This window comes from Equus przewalskii, chromosome 19, assembly GCF_037783145.1.
Source record: "Equus przewalskii isolate Varuska chromosome 19, EquPr2, whole genome shotgun sequence".
NCBI lineage: Eukaryota > Metazoa > Chordata > Mammalia > Perissodactyla > Equidae > Equus > Equus przewalskii.
In genome coordinates, this window is record NC_091849.1 from 41,416,104 (window position 1) to 41,436,311 (window position 20,208).

At 38.8% G+C, this 20,208-nt stretch overlaps 2 protein-coding genes across 2 annotated transcripts in view; one reads left to right on the forward strand and one right to left on the reverse strand.

The window, feature by feature from the left end:
- TOMM6 (translocase of outer mitochondrial membrane 6) overlaps positions 1-20,208 on the forward strand; it is a 74,184-nt gene that overhangs the window by 16,973 nt on the left and 37,003 nt on the right. The gene's annotated exons all lie outside the window — the stretch shown is intronic.
- The window catches only part of MED20 (mediator complex subunit 20), an 85,538-nt gene that overhangs the window by 774 nt on the left and 64,556 nt on the right, over positions 1-20,208 (reverse strand). The gene's annotated exons all lie outside the window — the stretch shown is intronic.

The window sequence follows — 20,208 nt, forward strand, 5'->3', positions numbered from 1 at the left end:
CCTCTGCAGTACACTGTATCGTTTTTATCATCTTGAGTCCAAAGAAGCTGGCTAAGGAGGTGACTGTGAGCCTCGATCTAAGTAACATTTTATATGTCTGCTTTGGTCTGAATGTTTGTGTGGCACCCCACCTCAAATGCCTATGAGAAAATCTTAACCCCCAAAGTTAAGGGTGTGGTATTAGGAGGTGGGGCCTTTGGGAGGTGATTAGATCGTGAATGGGTTGACCTTCATGGGATGAGCCCTCAGAGGGATTAGTGCCCTTTGCCATGTGAGGACACAGAGAAAAGCCAGCTGTATGGATCGGTATGAACCAGAAAGTCCGTAGCAGACATGGAATCTGGTGCCCTGATCTTGGACGTCCCTGCCTCCACAACTGTGAGACATCAATGTTTGTTGTTTATAAGCCGCCCAGTCTATGGTATTTTTGTTATAGCAACCCTGAGGGACTAAGACAATGTGTCTTTTTGAAAAGAACATTTACATCTTGTAGCAAGGGTGGGCAAACTTTTACCTTCAGAGAAAGCATTTTATTTCTCAAATCTTCCACTTAGACCAACACTGTCCAATAGAACTTTCTACAGTGATGGAAATATTCTTTATTTGCGCTATCCAACACTGTACTAACTAGCCACATGTGCCTATTGAGTACCTGAAATGTGGCTAGTGAGACTGAGGGACTGAACTTTTAATTTTATTTAGTTTTAATTAATTTAAATCACCGGATGTGGCTAGTGGCTGCAGTACTAGCACAGACTGAAAAGTAAGTACAGAATTAGACAGATCTGACTCAGGACAAGAGGTGGCAGGGGTATTGGTGTTATAGTATTTAACCAAAGTCCCAAGACAAAAGGAAAAAAGCTAATCTTCCAGATGATCTATGTGAAAATGCTTTTTAAAACACTGGTAACATACTGAGCTTTCTTTCTTTCTTTCTTTTTCTTTGTCTTCCTAACACTGTTTCTTCAATATTATTTATCAGAGAATCCCAATGGACAATTTCTCTAAAGGAAAGAGGCTAGACAACTATTTTAAAAGAAAATTTTTTATTCTTTGGGACCTTGACAGGTCTTTTTTTCAATATCAGAATTTGAAATTCCCTAAAGGTAGTTCCTCTTATAAAGTGAACTTCCTTCACCTCCATTTCTTCTGCACTTTCATTTCTGTGAGCAAATGCAGTTCCATGATCATGGGGGAATCACCCAGAAAAATTCTAAATCCAATGCACTCTGAGTAGTCCCTTTAGTTGGTTTTCCAAATGCCATTCATGGCCTGGCCCTACTGCCAAAACCCACAAATATATCACAGGATCAAATTAGGATCTTTCCCATCTTTTATTGCCCATTCCAGATGCAGAGACCATGTCCCAATAAGAAACCCTCAAATCTTACAAAGGAAAGCAACTTAGATTATCTTCAATCAACTCAGGTCATACTTTTCCTTTGAGTACTGTCAAGATCTAGTTTCTACTATATTATTTTTCTAATTACTGACTTGTTGCTAGGTGCCCTTTAAGTGATTTCTCTGGATATATTTATCCATTTCCTAACTAGATATATCTCCTTCAGAGAGGAGATCATATGTTATACTTCTTTTTCTTGACTTCATTAATTCCACGACTTCTGGGTTCTCAACTCTTAGTGGTTAAAGGTGTTCTGTCATGGGGCCAGCCCGATGGTGCAGTGGTCAAGTTCGCATGTTCCACTTCGGTGGCCCAGGGTTTGCTGGTTGGGATCCTGGGTGTGGACATGGCACTGCTCATCAAGCCATGCTGTGGTAGGCATCCACATATAAAGTAGAGGAAGATGGGCATGGGTGTTAGCTGAGGGCCAGTCTTCCTCAGCAAAAAGAGGAGGATTGGCAGCAGATGTTAGCTCAGGGCTAATCTTCCTCAAAAAAAAAAAAAGGAATTCTGTCAGAATTACCTACCTACACAGTCTGGAATGGTAGTGAAATAACCATTTCTGTTTACTTTTCATAGGGCATAGCCAAATTAAAACATGCATACATTAAAAAGATGAAATGGTAAATAAATGAATTTTCTTTTTGCTATTTATTACCAGTCAAGAATTCAAGTTGGGGACACATGATGCTTACAATCAATTACTGATGACACAAAAGAAAGTCAGTAATGAAAGAATGAAGTGGGGTTGGGGTGGGGGAATCAAAAGATAGGCAATCTCCAAGTTTCTAACTTAACATTTTTCAAAATGTAATTCCTGAACCACCTACCAACATCAGAATTCCCTGGAATACTTATTATATATACAGATTTCTGGTCACAACTCCAAATCTGAGGAATCAGAGTCTGGGGAAGGGTCTAAAATCTCCATTTTGAACAAGCTCAGCAGATGATTCATCTGTACATTAAAACTTTAGAACCACTGCACAAACCCAGTAAATTATATATGGATGAAGAACTCATAGAAATCAAAGAAAGAATTTTATTTCTCAAATCTTCCACTTAGACCAACACTGTCCAATAGAACTTTCTGTAACGATGGAAATATTCTTTATCTGTGTTATCCAATACTGTATTAACTAGCCACATGTGCCTTTTGAGTACGTGAAATGCGGCTAGTGAGACTAAGGGACTGAACTTTTAATTTTATTTAGTTTTAATTAATTTAAGTCACCACATGTGGCTAGTGGCTGCAGTATTAGATAGCACAGACTTAAATAAACACACTAGGACACAGTATCTTTAGCTCACTTGGTTTTTCATTTTCTTTCCTTCAAAGGATTCAGTACTCAGTGAATCATATCTGAATAGCCTCTTCTTCTCACTTAAAACCCGGCAAATCCTCATTTTAGCCAATAGGAGCCTTGATGTGTCTTCAGGAATTTAATTGCTACTGAGATCTTAAATGAAACACAGCACAGCTTCAAATCCTACAGAGAGAGAATATTTCTGTGAACAGGAATATAGCAACACAACACCCAGAACATGATGCCTTACAAAATCAATTCCTGTGCTAGAAAAAATATGCTGGAACAACCAAAAGCCAAAATAGAAGAACACTAAAAAACCATTCCACACACTCTCCAGGGAGAGCTGTCAAACAGAAAGGGCACTCTGGAAATTCTCTCTTCCGATTTCATTTTCTGATCTATAAATCTGCTGATCACGCACATCCTTTCCTGCACAGCCCTTTTCCCATTACAAATCTGTCGTGGCGACTCACTAACCTGCCATATGGCAGAGTAAATCCATTCAGGAAGACACAGGCTACTCTGCACCTCACCACACTGAGTTAAGCTACGCAGACTAACTTCTCCAGCAGAAAAACCTATCTGATCATGAAATGGAAATCACCCAAAAGTGACACAAAAGAAAAGCCATCTTAACCAACACACAAACTATAGACTAAAGAGAACACAATCTCAGGTATACTCAGTTCAAGAAAGACAATGTGTTCAATTCACCTCTCCTACACATTCTGACCACTTTACGTAAGAACAAAGCCTAAGACCCATAGGCATAAAGAAGAACTCTATTTTACATTTTTTTGACATCTACCTCTTTTCCTTCATAATTCCCCAAAGTCATCATAGTCCTAACATTTCCATTTAAAACACAGATGATCCAGTGTGACAGGCACCCAATATCCAAAAGAGAGAAACTTGCAGTGTAACTGGGAAACAGCACAATGTGCCCTAACAGTTCGCCATCATTAAGTGAATCAGCCTCTTTAAATAGATGTCCTACACACTCTGGATCGATCTGCATGCGGGAAAAGGAAACCTGACAAAATATTAGCCTTTGCTTCTTTAATTACCATAGTTTTATTTAAAAACTGTGAATCAACTGGAGCTAAAAACCGTAACATTTAAAAGCATTCTACTATAGTTAATAGCACTAAATATTAAATTAAAAGAAGGTAATGAAATCTTTTCAATTCTTGTCTTTTGTTCTGATGAGAAACTTCTAGATTTATCACATCATTTTTAACAAAGTCTTTGTAGGAGAGAGATGACTGAACATTACAATCATCTTTCCAAAACCCATAGTTTGAAAATACGATTTGTCTTTTAACTGGACCATTCCAATTATTCTCAAATAGCAAATTTCACAGCTGATCCTAAATGCATAACTACATCACCAGAAATAAAATTTCTGGGGAGGAAATCAACAAAAACAAAATAGGAAAAAGATAAAGAGAATTTCTTTTGGAGAGATTTCCATTTCTTCTCTCTCATCGTATTGATTTCTTCTCAATTCTTAACTAACGACGGTGGAATAATCCTGCCTGGTCTTGGTGAGACCAAGTGGCATAAATTCCAGCTTCAGAGAGACTAGACACTATGGTAACATGCTGACAGCCTTCATTTACATAAAAGAATACTAATTACGTGGTATCATCAACATCTGCGATTCTGCTCACTGCCATATGCGACAGCGCAGGGTATTTTAACCCTTCGACTTACTAAACGTACCCTAAATTACATGTGCCACAAAACCTGCAAACTGCGTGAAGAGATAGAGTGAATACATTTTTACAAATAACAAGTGTTAAAAATGTATTTTCAATTTGGCTAACATTTTATTTCCAAGAAATATGGGAAAATATAATTTAATATCAATATACAATTAAGACAGATTTAAAAAAACAAGGTAGAAATCACATTAAGATGCAATTAATAATCCAAAAGGGAAGAATGATATATTCTAGAGTACTATGTAGAGCTTTAAAAGGCTGTATTATAATTACAATGAAACTAACCTTTTGAATTTTTATATTATGGCTAAAATAAAAACAAAACAAAAATAAACACAAAATAATAATAAAAACAAAAAGTAGGGGCAGAGACTGAGAAGGTGAGATAGGGAAGGAAACTATTCAGAATCCTTTGCTAAGGGCAGTGTGTGTGGGATGAGACGGCTAAATGGGTGGAGTGTCCTCACAGGCTGCTGGCTTTCCCTTTTCCCCTTCGTTACCATTCTCCCTGAATGTGGGAGTGGATGGGTGGATGAGGGATAACCTACAGGTCAGAGCGTAGCTCAGAGACCCCTGGAGAGCCTGAATTCTCTGAGAGGGGTTCGGAAGCTCTGAATAAACGTGTTCTTTAGCTCTCTGACCTGAGGAGCTGGAATGGCCACTTAAGCAGCAGCTCCTGGCCACAGGCAATGGTATACTGGTGAGCTGGGTGTGCAGGAGCCCTGTGAGGTGTGCTATCACTCATTTGGGGTCAGTAATCAAGTGCTGATGTTCAAGAATGAGTTTGTCTAGTCATGGGTTACAGCAGATTTAAGACCATGTTCACATGATAATGACTCTCTCACTTGCATCTGGATCTGCTTTCTTCAATGAAAAAGGAGTAGAGTTCATCTAGGGAGGTGGGCCTGGCAAACAACCCTGGTTTGCCCAAGGAAGGGGTCATGCCAAAGACAGAACAACCAGCTCAGTACAAATGCTTTGGTCTGCATCGAATACCAACTTCTCTAACTTAAGTAAGACCCAGAATTGCGTCTAAGCCCTCTGTACCTTCAGTCAGTGCTTTCTTTTGTTTGCCTCCTTCCTCTCTAGTTACAAATATGGCCAAGTCTCTCCTGTCTAAAGAGAGAGAGACAGATACAGACAGACAGATGTTTGCCCTGCCTCTAGACTAGGCTTGACATTATTTTTAGGCTCTACTTTATTTCTGGAAGACTAATATGCAGCTTCAGCTCCCTCACAACTCACTCCTTAACACCTTCGTTTCATTGAAACTATTTCTCAAAGGTCATCAGCAATTTCCTTACAGCTAAGTTCATTAACCTTTTCTCAGTTCCCATCCACATCTATTCTGTACTTGACACTGCACACACGTTCCCTCCTGCATTTTAGGCTACTGTTCCTCTTCCAGTTTTCTTCCTATATCTATAATCACACCTTCTCTGTTTTCACATGCGTCTCTCTTCCTTGAGGTGTAGGCATTCCTTAAGGTTCTATCCTTGGCTCAGGTCTCAATGATTTCATCTATTCCTAGAACATCAAGTATCATTTCTATTAGATAATGTATTTTAATTCTTACAAATACTTTTTTAAACCACGTTGTTGAGATATAGTTTACGTACTATAAAATTCACTCATTTAAAGTGTTCAACTCAATAATTTTTAGTATATTCACAGAGTCCCACAAGTACTTTTGAGTATAAAATCTTTCCATTTCATTGCAGAGACTCAGTCTCGGGTTGAATTTTCACCTTCTGATAGCTGCATTATGGTATACTACTATTCATGATGTTTGCAACATAAAGCTAACAAACACGTTCTGAACTTTTTTGTTTGTTTGGCAGCAGTGAGGATCATGCGCTGGGCTATACACACTGTTTCATTCAGGTCTCCTGGTGATCAAGATATGTAAGATGACTGATGGGCGTTAAGGAGATGCCACCTGTGGAACAAAGCTAAGCTAGCTGGTCTTCAAGGGATTGGACTTTTTGATTCATTAACCTAATACTCTTGCCAAAGAGGTCTGTGCCTAAAACTTAACCCCTTTTCCAGGAGGACAGCAGACTGGAGGCAGGGTGGCCAGAGAAAACGTCTCATATTAAATTCAGAGGAATTCTGAATACACTGGGAGAACACACACACACACACACACACACACACACACACACACACACACACACACACTCTCACTCTCTCTCTCTTAGAAATGCTGTCTCTGACTCTGTGCAGAGAAGTGGCAGCCAAGAGTGGAGGATAACCAGGTAGGCTTTGTAAGATTAAACAGGTCTTCTTCAGAGCTTAGTAGTTTTGCTGCTTCCAGGTCAAAGGAGCCTACCTGCTACAAACCAGTATTGTTTTAACAGCATGATCTCCCTGACAAGCTAGTGTTAAAGTAAGGTCCAGACTAAAGGCTTCCTCTTCTACTCCATTGACATATGAAAAATTCTATCACTACCACTGAGAGAATCAGGGTTTACCCTTCAAAATCCTGACCACAGGAAAAACTCCACAAATTCGGAGAGTGATGTCAGAATCATGGTGGCATGAGTTGTCCGCTTAGTCTCTCCCCTTTAAGTTACAACTAAATGGACATTCATTAACCAGTAGATGATTCCTTGCACAGCACAACAGGAGATCTGAGAGATCTACACAGCTGTGCATCTGAAGCTGAGTGGACTGGACCCCCAGGAGGCAGTGGAACTGAGTGAGTGCACCCCTCCCCCTCCCTGGCGGCAGCAACCTAGGTCACAAGTCTTCATACAGCAGCCAGCCTGACTGTAAGAGGAGGCATCGGCAGCCCAGCCTATGCAAATACTTTCAGAGTTGTAGCCCAGCCCGCAGGAGCACCCACTGTGCTGCAGTAGCCTGGCAATGGGAATGCTCCCCACCAAGTGACAAGGCTTAGTCTCCATGAAGAAGCCCCCACCAAGTGCAGCAGTTTGGCCAAGCACCAGCAAGAGCAGAGCTGGCCACACACAAAAGAAAGCACCCTTCCCCTCCTGCCTAGAGCACCAGCTCAGCCAGTCCCCTGCTAAGCACACTGGTCCTGCACCAGAGTGACCCACCACTGGAGCACAGAGGTCCCACCTGCACGTGCATGCCTGACCTGCCAAGTGACTGCAGCCAGTGCACAAACGCAGAGATGCCCTACTGGCACAACTTCTGGCAGATGGGGCAGAATCAAAAGACAGCTCCTGCCCCTGCTCCAGTGGTGGCAGGTGGAATCTGTGACCTGATACTACAACAAATGCGCCAGCAAAGGATCACTTCATCAATCACCATGAAGAACCTCATTAACACTTAAGAGCAGAAAGAAAATGATAAGTCTCCAGAATCCAATTTACAATCAAAGTGACAGAGAATTCAGAGTAGTTATCATAAAGAAACTCAACAAGTTACAATAAAACTCAGAAAGACAGTTCAGTGAACTCAGGAATAAAATTAATGAGCAGAAGGAATACTTCACCAAAGAGACTGAAACTCTAAAACAAACAAACAAACAGAAATTCTGGATTTGAAGAACACAATTAATGAGATAAAAAATAATCTAGAATCCATAAAAAATAGAGCTGACATTATAGAGGACAGAATTAGTGATTTAGGGGATAGAAATATAGAAATGCTTCAGGTGAAGAAGGAGAGAGAACTAAGATTTTTAAAAAGTGAAGAAATTCTTCAAGAAATATCCAACTCAATTAGGAAATACAACATAAGAATTATAGGTATTCAAGAGGGAGAAAGGAGCAGAGAGCTTATTCAAAGAAATAATATCTGAAAATTTCCCAAACCTGGGGAAGGAACTGGACTTACTAGTATATGAAGCCAATAGAAGTCCTAATTACATCAATGCAAAAAGACCTTCTCCAAAGCATACAGTATTAAAACTGGCAACAGTCAATGAAAAGAAAAAATATTAAGGGCAGCAAGGCAGAAGGAAATAACCTACAAAGTAACCCCTATCAGGCTTTCAGCGGATTTCTCAGCAGAAACCTTACAGGCTAGGAGAGAACAGAATGATATATTCAAAATCGTGAAAGACAAAAACTTTCAGCCAAGAATAGTCTATCCAGCGAAACTATTCTTCAGATATGATGGAGAAATAAAAGCTTCCCCAGATAAACAAAAGCTGAAGGAGTTGACTGCCACTAGACCTCCCTGTAAGGAAAGATGAAGAAAGCCCTCCTACATGAAACAAAAAGACAAAGGTTTACAAAGCTTTGAGCAAGGAGATAATTAGATAGACAAGATCAGAAAATTTCAGCTCTCTATCAGAACAGGTTAGCAAAAAATTGTAACATAGAACACAAAGAGAAGGAAAGCATCAAAAATAACTATAAACATTTCAATTTAGTCACAAACAACACAAAAAAGAACAATCTGTGACAACAATAACTCAGAAGGGGAAGAGGATAGGTCACAAGTCTTCATACTTAGGCTAATGGAGACAAGAGGCTATCAGAAGATGGACAATTTCATCTATGAGATCTTTTATACAAACTTCATGGTAACCACTAAGCAAAGAATCAGAACAGAGCCATAAATGATAAATAAAAAAAAAAAAAACTGAGAAAGCGATTACAGAAAACAACCAAACTGAAATGGTAGTGAGAAATACAGGGGAAGAGAAACAATGGAAATAAACAACAACCAGAAAACAAGAGATAAAATGGCAGCATTAAGCCCTCATATATCAATAATCACTCTAAACGTAAATAGATTTAATTCTCTAATCAAGAGACACAGACCGACTGGATGGATTAAAAACAAGACCCAACAGGGGCCGGCCCACTGGAGTAGTGGTTAAGTTCACACACTCCACTTCAGTGTCCTGGGGTTCACATGTTCGGATCCTGGGCATGGACCTAGCATTGCTCATCAAGCCATACTGTGGTGGCATGCCATATACAAAATAGAAGAAGATAGGCACAGATGTTAGCTCAGGGCTAATCTTCCTCAGCACAAAGAGGTAGATTGGCAATGGATGTTAGCTCAGGGCCAATCTTCCTCACACACACAAAAACAACAAACAAGACCCAACAATATGCTGCCTCCAGGAAACACATTTCAGCTCCAAAGACAAATACAAGCTCAGAATGAAGAGATGGAAAACAATCCTCCAAGCAAATGGCAAGCAAAACAAAGCAAGTGTTGCCATACTTATATCAGACAAGGCAAACTTCAAGATAAAAAAAGACAGTGAGAGACAAAGAGGAGCAGTATATAATGATAAAAGGGACATCCCACCAAGAGGAAATAACACTTATGAATATATATGCACCTAACACAGGAGCACCAAGTATATAAAGCAACTACTAACAGACCTGAAGGGAGAAATTGACAGCAACACAGTAATAGTAGAGGACTTCAACACCCCACTTACATCAATGAATAGAGTATCCAGACAAAAAGTCAACAAGGGAACAGTGGCCTTAAATGAAACACTAGAGTAGATGGACTTAACAGATATATATAGAACATTCCATCCCCAAACAGAAGAATATACATTCTTCTCAAGCGCACATGGAACATTCTCAAATATAGGCCACATGTTGGAAAATAAGGCAAGCCTCAATAAATTTAAGATGACTGAAATCATATCAAGCAACTTTTCCAACCACAATGCTATGAAACTAGAAATCAACTACAAGAGAAAGCTGGGAAAGTCACAAATATGTGGAGACTAAACAACATGCTACTGAACAACCATTGGATCAATGAGGAAATCAAAGGAGAAATAAAAAAATAACTGGAGACAAATGAAAATGAAAATATAACATATCAACTCTTATGGGAGGCTGCAAAAGTAGTTCTAAGAGGGAAATTTATAGCTATACAGGCCCACCTCGATAAATAAGAAAAATCTCAAATAAGTCATCTTAAACTACACCTAATAGAACTAGAAAAAGAAGAACAAAGCCCAAAGTCAGCAAAAGGAGGAAAAGAATAAAAATTAGAGCAGAAATAAATGAAATAGAGCCTAAAAAAAACAAAAAAACAGTAGAAAGGATCAATGAAACTAAGAGCTGGTTGAGAAGATAAACAAAATTGACAAACTCTTAGCGAGACTCACTGGGGAAAAAAGAGAGAAGGATCACATAAATAAAATTAGAAATGAAAGAAGAAAAATTACAACAGATACCACAGGAATACAAAGGAGTATAAGAGAATATCATGAAAAACTATATGCCAACAAAATGAATAACCTAGAAGAAATGGACAAATTCTTAGACTCATACAGCCTCCCAAACTGAATCAAGAAGAAATAGAGAATCTGAATAGACCAATCACAAGTAAAGAGATTGAAACAGTAATCAAGAACCTCCCAGAAAACAAAAGTCCAGGACCAGATGGTTTTTCAGGAGAAGTCTACCAAACATTCAAAGAAGATTTAATACTTATCCTTCTCAAACTATTCCCCCAAATTGAAGAAGATGGAACACTTCCTAACTCATTCTATGAGGCCAACATTACCCTGATACCAAAACCAAACAAGGACAACACAAAGAAGGAAAATTACAGGTCAATATCACTGATGAACACATGCAAAAATCTTCAAAAACATATCGGTAAAGTGAATACAGCAATACATTAAAAGGATCATTCACCATGATCAAGTGGGATTTATACCAGGGACACAGGGATGGTTCAACATCTGCAAATCAATCAATGTGATAAACCATAGTAACAAACCGAAGGATTAAAACCACATGATCGGGGCCAGCCTGGTGGCACAGTGGTTAAATTTGCATGCTCTGCTTCGGCGGCCCAGGGTTCACTGGTTGGGATCCCAGGCACAGACCTACCCATTGCTTATCAAGTCATGCTGTGGCAGGTGTCCCAGATATAAAGTAGAGGAAAATGGGCACAGATGTTAGCTCAGGGCCAGTCTTCCTCAGCAAAAAGAGGAGGACTGGTGGCAGATATTAGCTAAGTGCTAATCTTCCTCAAAAAAAACCCAAAATGAAACCAAATGATCATCTCAATAAATGCACGGAAAGCATTTGACAAGATCCAACATCCATTTGTGATAAAAAAAAAAAAAACTCTCAATAAAATGGGTATAGAAGGAAAGGACCTCAAATAATAAAAACCATATATGACAAACTCACAGCCAACATCATACTTAATGGTGAAGAACTGAAAGCCATCCTCTGCAAACAGGAACAAGACAAGGATGCCCACTCTCGCCACTCCTATTCAATATAGTACTGGAGGTTTTGGCCACAGCAATTGGTAAGAAATAGAAATAAAAGGTATCCAAACTGAAGGAAGAAATGAAACTCTCACTATTTGCAGATGACAAAATTCTATATATAGAAAACCATAAAGAATCCACCAGAAAACTATGAGAAATAATCAACAACTACAGCAAAGTGGCAGGGTACGAAATCAACTTACAAAAATCAGTTGCATTTCTACATACTCATAGCAAAGTAGCAGAAAGAGAAGTCAAGAATACAATCCCATTTACAATCGTATCAAAAAGAATAAAATATTTAGGAATAAATTTAACCAAGGAGGTGAAAGATCTATATACTGAAACCTATAAGACATTACTGAAAGAAATTGAAGAAGACATAAAGAAATGGAAAAATATTCCATGCTCATGGATTGGAAGAATAAACACAGTTAAAATGTCCATATTACTTAAAGCAATCTACAGATTCAATGCAATCCCAATCAGAATCCCAATGACATTGTTCACAGAAACAGAACAAGAATCCTAAAATTTATATGGAACAATGCAAGACCCGAATACCAAAGCAATACTGAGAAAAAAGTACAAAGCTGGAGACATCACAATCCCTGACTTCAAAACACACTACAAAGCTACAGTAACCAAAACAGTATGGTACTGGTACAAAAACACACACATAGATCAATGGAACAGAACTGAAAGCCCAGAAATAAAACCACACATCTATGCACAGCTAGTCTTCGACAAAGGAGCCAAGAATATACAATGGAGAAAGGAAAGTCTCTTCAGTAAATGGTGTTGGGAAAACTGGACAGCCACATGCAAAAGAATGAAAGTAGACCATTATCTTTCGCCATACACAAAAATTAACTCAAAATGGATTAAAGCCTTGAATGTAAGACCTGAAACCATAAAACTCCTAGAAGAAAATACAGGTAGTATACTCTTTGACATTGGTCTTAGCGGCATCTTTTTGAATGCCATGTCTACTCAGGCAAGGGAAACAAAAGAAAAAATAAACAAATGGGACTACATCAGACTAAAAAGCTTCTGCAAGGCAAAGGAAACCCTGAACAACATGAAAAGACAACCCAACAACTGGGAGAAAATATTTGCAAATCATTTATCTGACAAGGGGTTAATCTCCAAAATATATCAAGAACTCATACAACTCAACAACAAAAAACTAAACAACCCGATCAAAAAATGGGCAGAGGACATGAACAGACATTTTTCTAAAGAAGATATACAGATGGCCAATAAACACATGAAAAGATGTTCAACATCACTAACTATTAGGAAAAAGCAAATCAAAACTACAATGAGATATCATCTTACACCTGTCAAAAAATAACAAATGTTGGAGAGGATGTGGAGAAAAGGGAACCCTCATACACTGCTGGTGGGAATGCAAACTGGTACAGCCACTACGGAAAACAGTCTGGAGATTTCTCAAAAAATTAAAAATAGAAATTACATACGATCCAGCTATCCCACTACTGGGTATTTATCCAAAGAACATGAAATCAACAATTCAAAGAGATTTATGCACCTCTAGTTCACTGCAGCATTATTCACAGTAGCCAAGACGTGAAAGCCACCCTAGTACCCATCAACTGATGAACAGATAAGGAAGATGTGGCATATCTATACAACAGAATACTACTCACCTATAAAAAAAGACAAAACTGTCCCATTTGCAAAAACATGGATGGACCTTGAGGTATTATGTTAAGTGAAATAAGTCAGATAGAGAAAGACAAATACTGTATGATTTCACTCATATGTGGAAGATAAACACATGGACAAAGAGAACAGATTAGTGGTTACTAGAGGGGAAGGGGTGGGGGAAAGAGGTAAAGGGGCACATATGTATGTTGACAGATAAAAATTAGACTGTTGGTGTTGAAAATGATGCAGTTTATATAGAAACTGATAGATAATAATGTATACCTGAAATTACATAGTTATAAACCAATATGACCTCAATAAAATAACTGAAAAAAAAAATCTGACCACAGGAGGCAATCCTGCAGTATGCCTCTAAACACTACGTTCTGTACAGCAGCTAGGCAGTTATCAAAAATGTATACATATGTGTGTGTATATATATGTCAAAACTTTTTGAATTGTGCCTTTTAAATATGTGCAGTTTATTGTATGTAAACTACACCTCAATACAACTGTTAAAAATTACACAGCCAGACACATACACAAGTGACTAATTTACCCCTAATGAATTAATAGACCTAGGCAGCAGCTCCTTAAATTACTAGATAAAAGGAAACTTCATAATGGATGGATAAGGCTGACAATACCTGACTCCTGACACTGATCAATTTTTACACTGAAAGCAGGACAACAAGGCACTACATGCTTTCCCGACATGATGTAATAAGAGGTTCACAGTAGCATTCCCTATAAAGTGCTCTTTGACCAACAGGTTATTTTCCAGTTGACACTGTGGAATATGTTTTCTCATAGAAACAATGTTATGAATAGCACTTGATCCAGTTAAAAAGCCTGTTGAGCCCATTGTGTATCTACAGTATAATACTAGAATACTAGTGCTACTACTATGGAAGCTACCAACCAAATGTATTATTCTGAGAAAATTAATTCAAAGTTTCAACCCGAAATGACAAGAACTGCTTTCCCAGCTGCAGCCTAGGCAGTGAAATGGGGAATCTTCCTCCTCCCACTTTCCCCACATGGCTGGAGAAGGCTTTCCACACATGGCCATTTGTATGGAAGACACATAAATACATTAGGAACTGCCTGCAGAGGGAAAAAAGGAACAATTTTTGTGAAGAGGAAATAAATCTGACTAGAATTTACAAATGGATGATAGTGATTAGATGCCAGTGTTGGTTATTTCAGTGGTTGGTCTAAGAAATGGGAATCCCATCCTGCTGATGTCCTGTTTCTTAAAATGAGAGCAGTACATTTGGTCCGGTGCCTTCCCCAACAATACACCAAAGCACATCTGTCAGGATGGAGGCCCATCATATTTGGCATGAATAAAGACACAACTTCTAAGCACTTTATTTCAAGAGCAAAGAAGACAAATGTCCAAAGAGAAGAGACCAAACACAAAGGGGCATTTGTTCCTTACATACAAAAAGAGAAAACTGGAAGCTACAAAGAGAGCACTCAGGCACTTTAACAGACAGCAGGTTAAATAAATTGTAAACTGGCCATATACCAGAAGCCACCAGTTAGTTGTCTTTTGCTTTGTTTTGCTTTTTCAAGAGGCAGGCCTGAGTGTATAACCATTCAAAATACAGTATGTGAAAAAGCAAAGGGGCAGAATGGTGTAGATAATATGCCATCATGACTCTAAAAAACTACACACAATCTTTTTCTCTCTCTCATATAAAATTAAGAGGATAAACAAGAAACTGGTAACACCACATGCCCTGTGGGGCCAAACTGGGGAGTGGAGATAGAAAAGAGATTCAGTCATCAATCTTTGTACCTTTTTGGGGGAAAAAAATCATGTATTATCTATTTTTAAGAAACAGTCTTAAACAGTCTTGAAACAGTCTTAAAAATTCATACATCAGCAAGATGACTAAAGATAAGCACAGAGCATATATGGTTTATTATGTTTTCATTAGAAAATAAGATTTAGAGATACGCTGCCTGATGGTATTTATGGTGTCTGGAGAACCTAAGGAATTATCTTCCAGTAGCACTAACCATTGCAAAAGGAACCCCGCCCCAGCTCCTTTTCCATATGCTTATGACCAGCAAAGTGCAGACTTCTTCGGCTTACTGCAGAGTGGCAATATAGCAGAGCCTCATTTGGTTAAGTGTCAATCATTTGAAATTTCCTATCAACCAAGATGGCAAGGTAATTTCTACTCTACTTCCCCAGGGGCCACTACCAAAAACTCTCCAGAGAAGTGAATTCCGTGGGCAGACTTTTCATTCCTAACTCTCAAGAGATCTTCCTTTCCTTCATGGAATAGCTCCTAACATTACTCCAGTTTACTGGTCAGCAAAAGATACCTCTCAACACCCAACTAACCTCTCTGAAGGAGTGTGAGTGAGGGTGTGAGTGTGTGTGTGTTAGAGGATGGTGAAGGGAATCAGCTGAATGGTGGAAGACCTCTCCTCCACACCATTCCAAGAACAAAAGGTCCCCTATAAGCCTCACTTGCTCAGTCTGTAAAATTGAGGAGCAATAATATCTACTTCAGAGTCGTTCTGATGAGGGCTCAAAAGAGATGGCCATGTAACTGCACTCTGAAAGTCATTGACTCTAACCAAAATACTGGCTGACTTGGCCACCTTGTCGCTCATTCTGAAAACAGTTCTTTTTGCCTCCACAGTGCCTAAAGTCAGGCTGGCTAATTGAGCAGCTTCGAGTGACTGACTCTTTGGCCTTGATTTTATCCAGATAGTTTCATCTAACAAGGTATTCATAATAAAATATTCTTAAACAAGAAATTAGAGGACACTTCTATATTAAAATGAGAAAAATCACTGTTTTTCCAAAGCAAATTAAAGGGTTTTTCTAATATTATCTATTTTTCTTAGGTCTTTAAAAATTGTGTTTAATAGCATCACAGTGCAAGGACAGTAAAAGTCCAATTAAGATGTTAAAAACAAACACACAGCACCATGAAATGCAGTTGAATTAAGAAGCAGAATCAGTCTCAGCTCCGTCTCCACTGGGGTAATGCCCAGTGAATACTTACAGGTCCAAGAGAATGTGCTGTGTGGCAAAAATATAAAAGGGGCCTTCTTTCAAATAAGGCATAGAAGGCATTTCAAAGACTTGAACTGTGCATGAACCCTCATCTCTCGTATAAGAATAAAGCAGAAGTACTTCTGGGAACTCAACTACAGAGAGCAGGCAAAAGAGAAAAGAGAGCCAGTGCACACCCAGGCAATGCACTTTGTGTAGTTCAAATCACACAAATCCAGACACTTCCGCTTCTGTTTTAAAGTTATCAACCTTCCTGGCCTGCCAGAGTCCCACCTTCTGGATTAAGACATTGACTTCCCTATTAAAGGCAAATATAGAATCTTATAAGGGAAACACAAACCTAATCAACTGCTAGTAACTAATGCAGATTAATTTATCAGAGGAGGAAGTAGAAAGCAGAGCTCCTAGGGACAGGATACTATATAGGTAAAAGCAGCAAGAAAGAAACTCTCAACGAGGGAGAGGAAAGTATGAATCACTGCCTGAGACTCCACAGAAGGAAGACTTGAGCCTTAAGGGGTAATGGACACCAAGAAGAGAGGTCCCTAAAAAAAAATATATGAGAACTCAAAAAATAAGTCTCACTGACTTGCTAATTTTTTTCCAGCATCCCTTCCACGTTGCTTGTGGTAACTGTGCTGAACATTGTATATACCCATCAAATTATACTATCAGTGAGGTGTGATGAGAGAAGGTATATATGTAATTCATTAGGCATAGCTAGCAATATGTATGAACAACTACAAAAGTAATTATTCTAAAGGTAAACCTTTTGTTCATGAACATGCGTTGTCTGAGCCTGACTTCTCAGTAAACTTCAGTTTGTTACTTTTAAGTTAATGGTCACTAAGCCTGTAGTGAAGGGCAAATAAAGTCCCCATCAAACCACCTAACTCAGCCACAGCCAATTTATCAAAACATACATATCATCATCACTATACCTACCACTCACAGAAGAGCTTACCAGAACTACTAAGAACTAAACTGCTTTGAGGGAACTATCAGTAAAAAACATCATATCTAATATTGGCTGAAGCAAAGTAATAGACATTACATATTCAAAGAGACCAACCAACAGACCTCTAAGGGACCATTTAATGCATTACTAATTCTAAGAAGCCAGCTTTTGAGTCTGCCAGTAAAGAAAATATCTCATAGAATTATTCCAGATATGACCTGGACCTTAATGGAAAGGGGGCAGGACCATTAAGGTGTTGATATCATTGAGCAGGTTCAAGAAATAAGGAATTATCACTTTGTGTTTGTACATGGCAATGATATAAAATGTCTCCAAAATAGCAGATAAGGCTTTATCTTCTGAGACTGAAGTTTGAAAGAAAAAAAATGTAGTGGACACAATAATGCATCTGTTAAAAATACCAAAACCCCGAGGTCTGAGTGACTGCAGAGTTCTGGGGAGCCCCTCAAACCCAATCATTATAACTCAGGTATAACTTCCGTCAGCCAGGGAGAATATGACTGTCAAAGACTGTCAGCTTGATCATAGACTGGAAGCAGTAGGAAGGGACATCCTCAGAGCAATAATTAGGCAGTGCTCTTCCCACGTGGCTGAGGGAAGCAGGTCTCCCAATTGGTAAATACAACTAGTCATGCATTGCATATACAACAATGGTCCCATAAGAATAGTACCACAGTCTAGGTGTGTAGTAGGCTATACCATCTAGGTTTGTGTAAGTATATGCTATGATGTTTGCACAATGACAAATCCGCCTAATGACGCATTTCTCAGGATATACATCGTTAAGCAATGCACGACTATACTCGAGTCTGGTGATATCATTTGAGGACCTGATACCATTAGTCACTAACACCATTCAGCAGACTCCCTCTGCACTGACTCCTTGCACAGAAAACCAAAATTGATTTTCCACATAGCTTGCCTTCAGGAAGAGAATGCAATAACCACCAAACTCAAGTACTAGTATGCTTAACAGTTATGTTTCTCACTGTAAATGAACCTTCACTCTGCTAATTTTGACCACATAAGTCAGTTCTTAAGAAACTGATCATCATATATTGTTCTCACAAAATTGAGACTCTGAACCTTTAAAGTCTACACCCTACTTATGACTTCGCCAAGGTGATGTCACCTGGGAGGGCTCACAGTACGAAGCTAGCTCGCTGGCCCTTTCAGGGGTTGCTCTCTATTTAGGATCTCTCCAAGTAGAAGAGATTTTGATAAAATTTGGCTGGGGCCAGATACTTTTCAGTACTTTTATAATTAACTTGCATTATCAATAATCAACTATCATTTATTGAACACTTACTACATCCAGGCGCTGTTCTAAAACTTAATATATCATTTATTCTTCATGACAACTTGATGAGGTAGTGATTTTTAACCCCATTTTAACAGAATAAACAGACTGAGAAATTACGAAACCTCTCAAGGTCACAATGCTGGTACCTGCTGAGTTATGAGATAGATTCCAAAACTTGCTCTTAAACAAATGATTGACCACTGTCAGAATTTTAGATTTTTACAATCTGATATGAAATGACATCTCATTGCTTTAGTTTGCATTTTATTGATTACTAGACTAAGGTTGAACATCTTTTCTTATATCTATTGGCCATTTTATTTTCTCTTCTGTGATTTGACGGAACACACATGTACCACTATACCTACCACTTGCATAAGAACTTACCAGAACCAATAAGAACTAAACTGTTTTGAAGGTGCTATCAATAGAATATAGCTAATACTGGCAGAAACAAAATAATAGGCATTACATAATCCAAGAGATCAACTAACTTTTGCCTATTTTTTTTTTCAGATTGTATTTTTTTCCTTTTTCTCCCCAAAGCCCCCCAGTACATAGTTGTATATTCTTAGTTGTGGGTCCTTCTAGTTGTGGCATGTGGGACACCATCTCAGCGTGGCTTGATGAGCAGTGCCACGTCCGCGCCCAGGATTTGAACCTATGAAACACTGGGCCGCCTGCAGCAGAATGCGTGAACTTAACCACTCAGCCACGGGGCCAGCCCCTGCCTATTTTTTTAAAGGGTTCTTCCAGGGTTGTTTTTTTTTCTCTTCTTCTTCTCCCCAAAGCACCCCCAGTACATAGTTGTGTACTCTACTTGTAGGTCCTTCTGGTTCTGTTCTGTGGGACACCGCCTCAGCACGGCTTGATGAGTGGTGCTAGGTCTGCACCCAGGATTCAAACTGGAAAGCCCTGGGCCACCAAAGCAGAGCACGCGAACTTAACCACTCGGTCACAGGGGCCGGCCCCACTTTTGCCTATTTTTTGACTGGGCTGTCTGTCTTTTCCTCATTAAGTGATTAGAGTTCTTTATATATTCTGGATACAAGGCCTCTGCTGGCTAGATGCATGGCAAATATCTCTTCTTAGTCTACAGCTTGTCTTTTGTTTAAGGTATCTTTGTCGTGGATAAGCTTTACAGTTAATGCAATATGATGCAATTTATGATTTTATATTTTATGAAATCCTTTCTTACCTCAAGGTAATAAAGATACTATCTTATAGTTTCTTCTAAAAGTTTTAGTTTTACACTTAGGTTTTTAACACATTGGATTTTTTTTCCTGTTCTGTTCAGTTGGCCTATTTGACTAGCCCTTTACCATGACCGCACTGTTCCAATAACTACAGAGACAAGTTCTATAAATCTTGCCAGCCTACGGTGCCTTCTCTCCAATAATCCTTTTTCAAAGTAGTCATAGCCATTTTTGCCTCTACTTTACTATATGAAGTTTAGAATGAGCTTATAAAATTGTCAAAAAAATCCTTTTGAAATTGATATTGCATTGAATTTAAAAACTTATTTGGGGGGCTAACCTCTTTATGATAGTGAGCCTTCCCATCCACGAACACAGT